Source organism: Notamacropus eugenii, chromosome 4 (assembly GCF_028372415.1).
Source record: "Notamacropus eugenii isolate mMacEug1 chromosome 4, mMacEug1.pri_v2, whole genome shotgun sequence".
NCBI lineage: Eukaryota > Metazoa > Chordata > Mammalia > Diprotodontia > Macropodidae > Notamacropus > Notamacropus eugenii.
The window spans coordinates 392,180,093-392,188,437 of NC_092875.1; the positions used below are offsets into that span (position 1 = coordinate 392,180,093).

Sequence of the window (8,345 nt, forward strand, 5' to 3'; positions counted from 1 at the left end):
TACCTAACCTATTCCACTAGTCTAGTCCTCTATTTCTTAAGCAGTACCAAGTGATTTTGATTTTTGCTTCTTTATAATACAATTTAAGATCTGGTATGGCTAGGCCACCTTCCCTAGCATTTCTTTGCATTAATTCCCTTCATCACTCTCATTTCTCTGACAATTTTCCCTCTACCTCTGTTATTTGCTTTAGAAAATCCTTCTTTGAGCTCTTCAAGTAGTTCCTTAGGTCTTGTAACCATTGATTTTTTTTTCAGCCTTTGTATGTTACTGCTTTTATTTCACTCCTTTTCTGCATGTGTTTTGATCTTCCCTGCCTCAATAGTAACTTTCTTTTTTTTAAAATTTAATTGATTTGTTTTCAGTTTCACCCGCACTTCCATAAGCTTTAAATTATCCTCCTCCCTTCTTGGGATGGCATGCAATCTCATATGGGTTCTGCACATACATTCTTATTAAACATATTTTCATGTTAGTCATGTTGCATAGAAGGATTAAAATGAATGGGAGAAACTGAGAAAAAATAAAACATAACACAAGAGAAAATAGTGTGCTTCATTCTGCATTCCAATTCCATAGTTCTTTTTCTAGATGTGGATGACATTTTGCCTCAAGAATCCTTTGGCAACATTTTAGGTCCTTGCATTGCTGTGAAGGGCTAAATCTGTCAGAAACAGTCCCCACATGCTATGGCTGTAACTGTGTATAATCTGATTCTGCTCATTTCACTCAGCATCAGATCATACAAGTCTTTCCAGGTTTTTCTGAAGTCTGACTGTTGGTCATTTCTATTTATTTTCAGTTATAAATACAGTGTTTGGTTAAGGGGCTTGTTGAAGGTGAGAAGGATCATTTTGTACACAGATGATCAATATTAAGAGACACTAATTGACCGAAACAAAAAGAGGCAGAGACAGACAGATATCTTGTACTCTTCCCCCACCCGCCCAACAGAGCATGGCATGGTGGGTTAGATAACACTTAGTCAAGAGGAGGGATGGCTGATGAGAGTGGGTGCTGAGTGCCAGTCGATACCCTCAAACCAGGAAGAGGGGCATCCTGGAATAAGTGTTTGTGGCTTGGAGTCCCTGGGAGAGGCCAAGGTGGGTGTACGGGTCTCCTCACACGTCACTCAGGGCCTTGCGTGCAAGCTTAGGCAGCCAGAACGTCCCACAGTGGATGTCCAAGTTGTAGTATTTGAGATTCATTTTCTCTTCTTGCTCCTAGGTCAGCTGCTGCACTGCCACTTGGAAATTAGTGCTCGGGGTCTGGCTGCAGAGTTTGAAGCCAGTCTGGCTGCTGGGGTACAGTAGTGTAGTAGGCATATTCCACAATAGGGAACAGGGACTTGCAGAAGTGACACATCTCCTTGTTGAGGTCCAGATGCAACAATTGGCACTCACCCTGACAGCAGAGGATCCCATCATCTTTCAGCTTTGTCCTCATCAGTTGGTAATAAGATACTTGGAACAAACTCTTGGCGGAACCCCGGGGATCCAAGGAGTCAGTGATGATGACAGCAAAGGCGTCCTGGTTCTGCAATCTGAATTTAAATCCATGTCTCATGTGCAAGGTCAACTTAGGACTGGGGTAGCCCATGGTCAAGCCTGACAAGTATTTCTTAGAGACCTGGATTACGTCCTTGTCAATCTCACACTGCACTACAGACTCCATGAATGGATGTTTCACCATTTCCCTAAGGACACCCCAGTCCCACCACCACCTGGATGGCTGCAGAAGTGCAGGTTGGCAATCATCTCTTGGTATGAGAATTCATCCCTTTCTGTGCACTGAATGACTGATTCCATTCAGCACCAGGATGTTGCAGTAAGTCTTACTGCGGAAGACCAGGATCTCCTGTTAGCAGGAGGGCTGGTGGTGGAGCAGCTCCCCCACCTGCAGGGACATGGCCTGGCCAGGCCACAGGCTGCACGTCTCCTGGAACCAATCTTTGCAGATGGCAGGGTACCTGAGCTCCATGGCTGCCCAGGGATGCACAGACCGTGGGGGCTGCAGCACAACGGGGCCAGCAATGCCCTTACATCTGCCCTCTCGCCAGCCTGCGCCACAGCCTAACCTGAGTCCTGCCAGGATCTGTTCGTCATTTCTTATAGACCAATGGTATTCCATTACATTCATACACCACAACTTGTTCAGCCATTCCTTAGTAGATGGGCATTCCCCTGATTTCCAGTTCTTGGCTGCCACAAAAAGAGCTGCTATAAATATTTTTGTACATATGGGACCTTTTCCCATTTTTATGACCTTTTTGGGATACAGCCCTAGAAGCAGTATTGCTGGGTCAAAGGGTGTGCCCATTTTTGGAACTCTGGGCATAGTTCCAAATTTCTCTCCAGAGTGACTGGATCAGCTCAGATTTTTAACAGTAACTTTCTATAGTCAGGTTACCATTTTGCTGTTGTTTGCTCAAGTGCTGAAAAGATAAGTCTTTGCTATTACAGAATATTATGGAATCTTGAGTCAATAAAACTACTTTGTGATTTTCCAAATTTCCAAAATCAGTAGAGATTGCTCTCCTCAACTTCTGGCTCAGAGAATTGTCCATTCTATTGCCTGTCCCATATATGCATATTGTTAGATAAGCTATATGCATTGTCCATTAACATACATGTTGAAGTCTGCGTGATATATAGTCTTTCCTATGTGATTGATCAAGCCAGCACTTTTGAATGGTCTTATATCTCTTCTTGGAAGCTCCCTGATGTCATGAGGCTGATAAAACCAATATCATGTCATATATAAATAAAAGAATTTGGAGAATCTCAGCATCCATAAGGAATCCCTCTTTGCCTTGGATTCTGAAGTATGCCTCCTCAATTATAATATTTTGGCAAACATATATCTCCCTGTTTTATTCCTTATTTAGTGCCTCAAATCATAGTGGTCATTGATCAAAATTATTTTTTCTTCTTTCATGTTATAAGGAATTCTAAATGATCTTGAAATTACAATGGAGGACAACTTGTAAACAAGTCTATAAGGTGGCATTTTATTCAATCACATAAAATGCTTTTTCATAGCCAATAAATAATAAGCACAACAGGATCTTGTACTATCTATGACTTTCCTGGCAATAGAGACATGAATAAGATGTGGAACATTATTGAATGTTATTTACAAACGGTTACTTGTTTCTCACTAATACCTTTACCAAGTAGGCCTTGAATAATAGAGTCCTTTTATAAATGAGAAAATAGGCCCATATGTCTCTTGTTTTTAAGTTCTCCTGACCAACCTTTTAGTGTTAATGTATTTCAGGATTTTCAGTGCTTTTTTTTCTTTTTTTTTTTTCCCTCCTTTATATATGACTTAAAATCAATCACTTAGTTTTCTCACCATTGTATTATCACTGTATACCCAATACATTCTGGTTATTTTTCTCATATTGGCTCTCTTCAGTAATATTTTATAATCTTTATAAACCCTCAGAGACTGATATTTTATAGATTAAATGTACTCCTTCTATGATCCTTTAAGGCCACAATACTGTGCTATAACAATTTTTGCAAATCTTTTCCATTTTTCTTCTGGTGTCTTCTTTTCTTTCTTACCTTTGAATGTCCTTGGGATAATTTAGTTTGTTTACATATGTTGATGAGATTTATTTTGACTGATTTTACCCTCTGAGGCTTCTTTTTGCTCTATGAGATGTTGCTGTTCATAATCATTAATCATACTTCTTTGGAAAATTTTTCATATGAGTTTATATCCAGTTTTGGCATTGGCAACCACCCCTCTTTATTTGGCAAGAAAATCAAAAGTTTGCTGACTGAAGTGTTTTTTGAGTTCTTTTGGTATGAATTAATTTATACACATTCACTTCTGGATAAATTTATTATAGTTATTGCTGATGGCATTGATGTTTATTTCCTATTCATTAATTTTCAATGGCTTGCTTAAATATTTTAATCATGCTTTTTTTTTCCTTATTATTTTTTCTTTGTTCTTGGGTATAATACATTATAATCTTAGTTCTGTTGAGTAGCTGGTCTAATTGTGCACATACAATTGACTATGGGATCATGACCATGACCAAAAATATCTTCCTACCTGTGAAAATATAGTCATTGATATTACTTTTAATGTTATTTGTTGCTTGCCATCTCTATTACTTACCAATTTTGTTTTTGAAGAAAATATTCATAATAGGGAGATGTTGGTTTTCTCTATAACCTACAACATTTAAATAATTCTCACTTTGTTTTTCTGTATCATAGTTTCTTATGTATTTACCTTTATTTTTATCTTTTTCCACCTTGCATGGGTATTATAGTATCTGTATTATAGTGTATTATAGTGTCTGTATACTTATAGGATTTAAAGAGACTTATTAAGATCTTATTAGATTAACCCTACATTTTCCATTAGCAGATCTGCCTAGTTGGACACCACAGAATAAAATTCCCCCACCCCATCCTTGTACTCTCTGATGTACCTTTCCCTGTGTTCCTTTTCTAGTATGTCTTCTCCCATTAAAATTTCAGATCCTTGAATGCTGTCACTATCTTTCTTGTCTGTATTTGTATAACTCCAAATTTAGTTCAATACCTAGAACATGGTAGCTATTTAATAAATGTTAATTGACAAGGTTGATCTTGTGGTGGGGAGCTGGGTAGACCGCATGGGTAGAAAGCCATAGAACCTCATTCATCCCATTCGTTGCATGTAATATCAGTAACTTATTGACTACTTTATCTTCCCTCCAAACAGGGTGCTTCCTAGGTCTGGAATCCAAATTACCAAAGAGAAATCTCTCAGGCACATCAAAACTTTGGATTGAATGGCCTTCTTAAGTCTAGAAACCAACTCACCAAGAAGAGGTTGCTGTGCTATATCTAAACTATGAATATGAGTACAGGACAACTGCTTTCTCTTCTCCTCAAGGGCCCTTCCCCATGTTACTGACATACACAAGCAGAGGATGCAGTGTTGTATTTGACCCCTGAGGCACAGCAACCCAAAGTAGTAAAGGACCCTTCCTCCAGTTTGTTTCATCACCTAAGCAGAGCAAGCAAGAAGGAATGGTTTATCTTGATGGGCATAACAATATAGGGGAAGTGAATATGTGTAGGGCTGAAGGACAAAATAGGCTCATTTTCATCTCTGGAGGGGGCCAGAACTCTGAGTGTCAGAGGCAGGGAGCCACTTCTCCCATTTCCCAACTCCTTTTAAGAGGGATTCAGTGACCTCTCAGCCAATGTCAACCTTTAAGACATTGTCTGGCATCTAATAGGGGCCACCAACTCGTGCAGGACTGCCATGTTTACCTGATGGGCTCCCAGAACCAGGCAGGTCTTCTTAGTAGGTTCCTGCAGGAAAAGAACACCTTCATACCCCTTGGAGACTTCAAGGAGAGGCACCAATAAATAATAGGCTATGGTATGCTGAAAGGGCTTCCAGATTTCTTCCCCCCAGAGGAGGAGATCAAAATCTGCAAGAGGTGGGGAAATGACCCTTCCAGAGCTCAAACTATATTATAAAAGCAGTAAACATCAAAACTATTTGCATCAGTTATAAAATAGAGAAGGAGATAATGGAATATTTATAATTCTCCTAAGGTAAATTCTAATTCTCCTCCTCAGAGGAAAATTAGAAGCTCTACTCAATAACCTATTATTCAATAAATCAGAAAACATAAAAAAAAAACCTCCCTATTTGAAAAAACAGCTGTCAGGAAAACTGCAAAGCAGTCTGGCAGAAATTAGACTTAGACCAACACTTTATGCCATCCTAAATGCATACAAGCCTTAAATATTAAAAAAGTTATTAAAGTAATACAGATTGAAGAAAGGAGAGTGAAGAAAAAAATAGACAATTACTACAATGATGTAAACTAAAAAGGACCAATGTAAACAGAACGAATCCCCTCACCTTCCCCCCATCAACAGTTAATTTTGAAAAATCACACATACACATGCACAAAAAGCATGGATACATGGTTCAAGAGATATGAGAAAACATTCTCCTCACATGCACCCCCACACCGTATTGGAGATTAGAGCTCCAAGTATTACACAATTCATGTTTTCAGACATTTCAATGTAGCAATCATTTACGATGATTTTCCCCATCTTTAAAACAGTATTTTTTGTTAAATGAGATGCCTCTCTGAGAAAGGGAGATGGAGTGGGATAATGTGGAAAACTATCAATGATGTAGAAAGCCAAAATAACAATAAAAATGCACTTAAAAAAAAGAACAAGTATAACTCCAAAGAAGAGATAAGAAAAAAAATCCTCTACCCCATCCTTTTGCAGAGATGGGAGAAACACAGTTCTGATAAATTTAGACTCTGGATGGAGACAGATCTAATAGGATGGGGAGAGCCAATAGTTAAATTTCCATTATAAGCATTTACATCTCAAAAATCTGTCTTTGATTTATAGTTTTGCTAAATGTCTAGACTTACAAAAGTGATGAAAATGTTAATAATGGAAATGTAACTTAGACATGAGTTGTGGGCACATTTTCATTGTATTAATGAGTTTTGCTGATTTTTTCTCTTCATCTCCTTTTGGTCTTTAAAAATATTATTTACTTTATGGGATGGTATATTAGAATGGGGATACTAGAGAAATTTGAGTATTAAAATAAGAAAAGATATTAATAAAACTTCTAAAAAGAAGTATAAAAAAAGTGAGGAGGGGGAGATTGTTGGGAAACTGCAAAGAAGAATGGTTCCAAAGAATTGAGATGAGAGAATGTATAGATGTAGAATATCTATATCTATTCATATTTCCTTTTTTGTTATTAAATTATTAGGTTGTTTTATGGGATAGTTCTCTGGAAGGGAGGAGGGGAGGGATTCTAGGTAAAATTTTGTCTATGTAAGAAAAGATACAAATAAAAATTTATAAGAAAACAAAAGATAAATATTAATTGAATTGAAATTCTCTGACCTATCTCTATCAATTTCACTATAACCAGTGTTGGTACATAAACCACTATTATTTTAAGGTCATAATTTCGCAAATACTTATCATTTATAGTGCAATATATGAAGACCAAATAGTCCATAAAATATTTCTTATAGTTTTTGCATATGCAATGAAACTACTCCATTAACTCCCTTAACCTCTTCAAAGAATTGTGAGCAGTTCTTCAATTTGGAAGAAACTTCTTTTATTTATAGGAAGGATATCAGAATTGATGAGATAAGGGTCCTCTAGCCATATGTGTACCACATATACAAATACAAACACATAAACATATATATGTACACACAGGCAAATACACACACACATAGAGTGCACATATACATCTTTGTAAATTTGCATGTGCACTTACAAACATGCGTATATTTAAGGTGAGTGATGTTTAGGGATGGCATTTATTGTCAAATAATTCACGGATATATGAGTCCATTGGCATATCCTTTTTTCAGATAATACTATCGTTCTCAAAACAAAAGTTACAAATCTGAAATCAGAGTAGACTGGGGTTCAGGATGATTGGAGGGTGAAATATGGCCTGAATGAAGATAGGGATATGGTCTCTGGGAGTACAAAGACAATTAGCTTAGCTCTTCACAGGCATGATGGGCACATAAGATGCCCCCTAAAGCTATGGTCAAATGGAAACTTGTAATAATATTTATGAAAAAGCTCCCCTTGACCTCTTGACTCTGGATCAACACACTAATTATGAAATGTTCTGATTCTGTAGCAGGCTCTGCCTTCTAATAGTAACGTAACCCATTTCAAAATCACCCACAGTACTGGGCATTGTGCCACTGGCACCATTTATTAATACTGCTTTATATATGTTGCCTAAAATCATTTCCTTCCCTGAAGAGTGTAAGTAAAAACTGATTCCAGACTGAGGGCCCACACTTCTTTAAATCTTCCTTCTGTCTGCTGGCTGTTGTTGATAGCTCCTATTCAGTTGTAGGGATCATTTCTACTCAGGTTACCTTTAGTTATACAACTCTTCCTGACACAGAAATACAGGACTGTTCGATTCAGTTCAGTGCCATTCAAGAATTATTTAGTGGGCCCCTATAACATTCAAAGCACTGTGGAAATCCCTGGGCAGTGACCAGAGGCAGCAATTTGTTTGTATCATCAGAATAAATATAATATTGGAAAAAGCGTGTGTCTTTTTCCCCCCTAAAATATGTTCCTTGAACTACACAGCATATTTCCTAGATATGGTCTGAGCAGGGCATAGCAGGAGAATACCCTTTTGGCTTTGGGTATTATAGCAATACAGTTAAAATACTATATTATATTAATGTACACTAAGATTCCTTTAGCTTTTTGGGTTAGCCCCAGTACACTACTCACTAACATTGAGTTTACTGTACTCTTCATTTCTCTTTTTTA

At 37.6% G+C, this 8,345-nt stretch overlaps 1 pseudogene; it reads right to left on the reverse strand.

Moving 5' to 3' along the window:
* Window positions 1–1,121: 1,121 nt before the first annotated feature.
* Window positions 1,122–1,980, reverse strand: LOC140498577 (spermidine synthase pseudogene; annotated as a pseudogene).
* Between the last annotated feature and the right edge of the window lie 6,365 nt (window positions 1,981–8,345).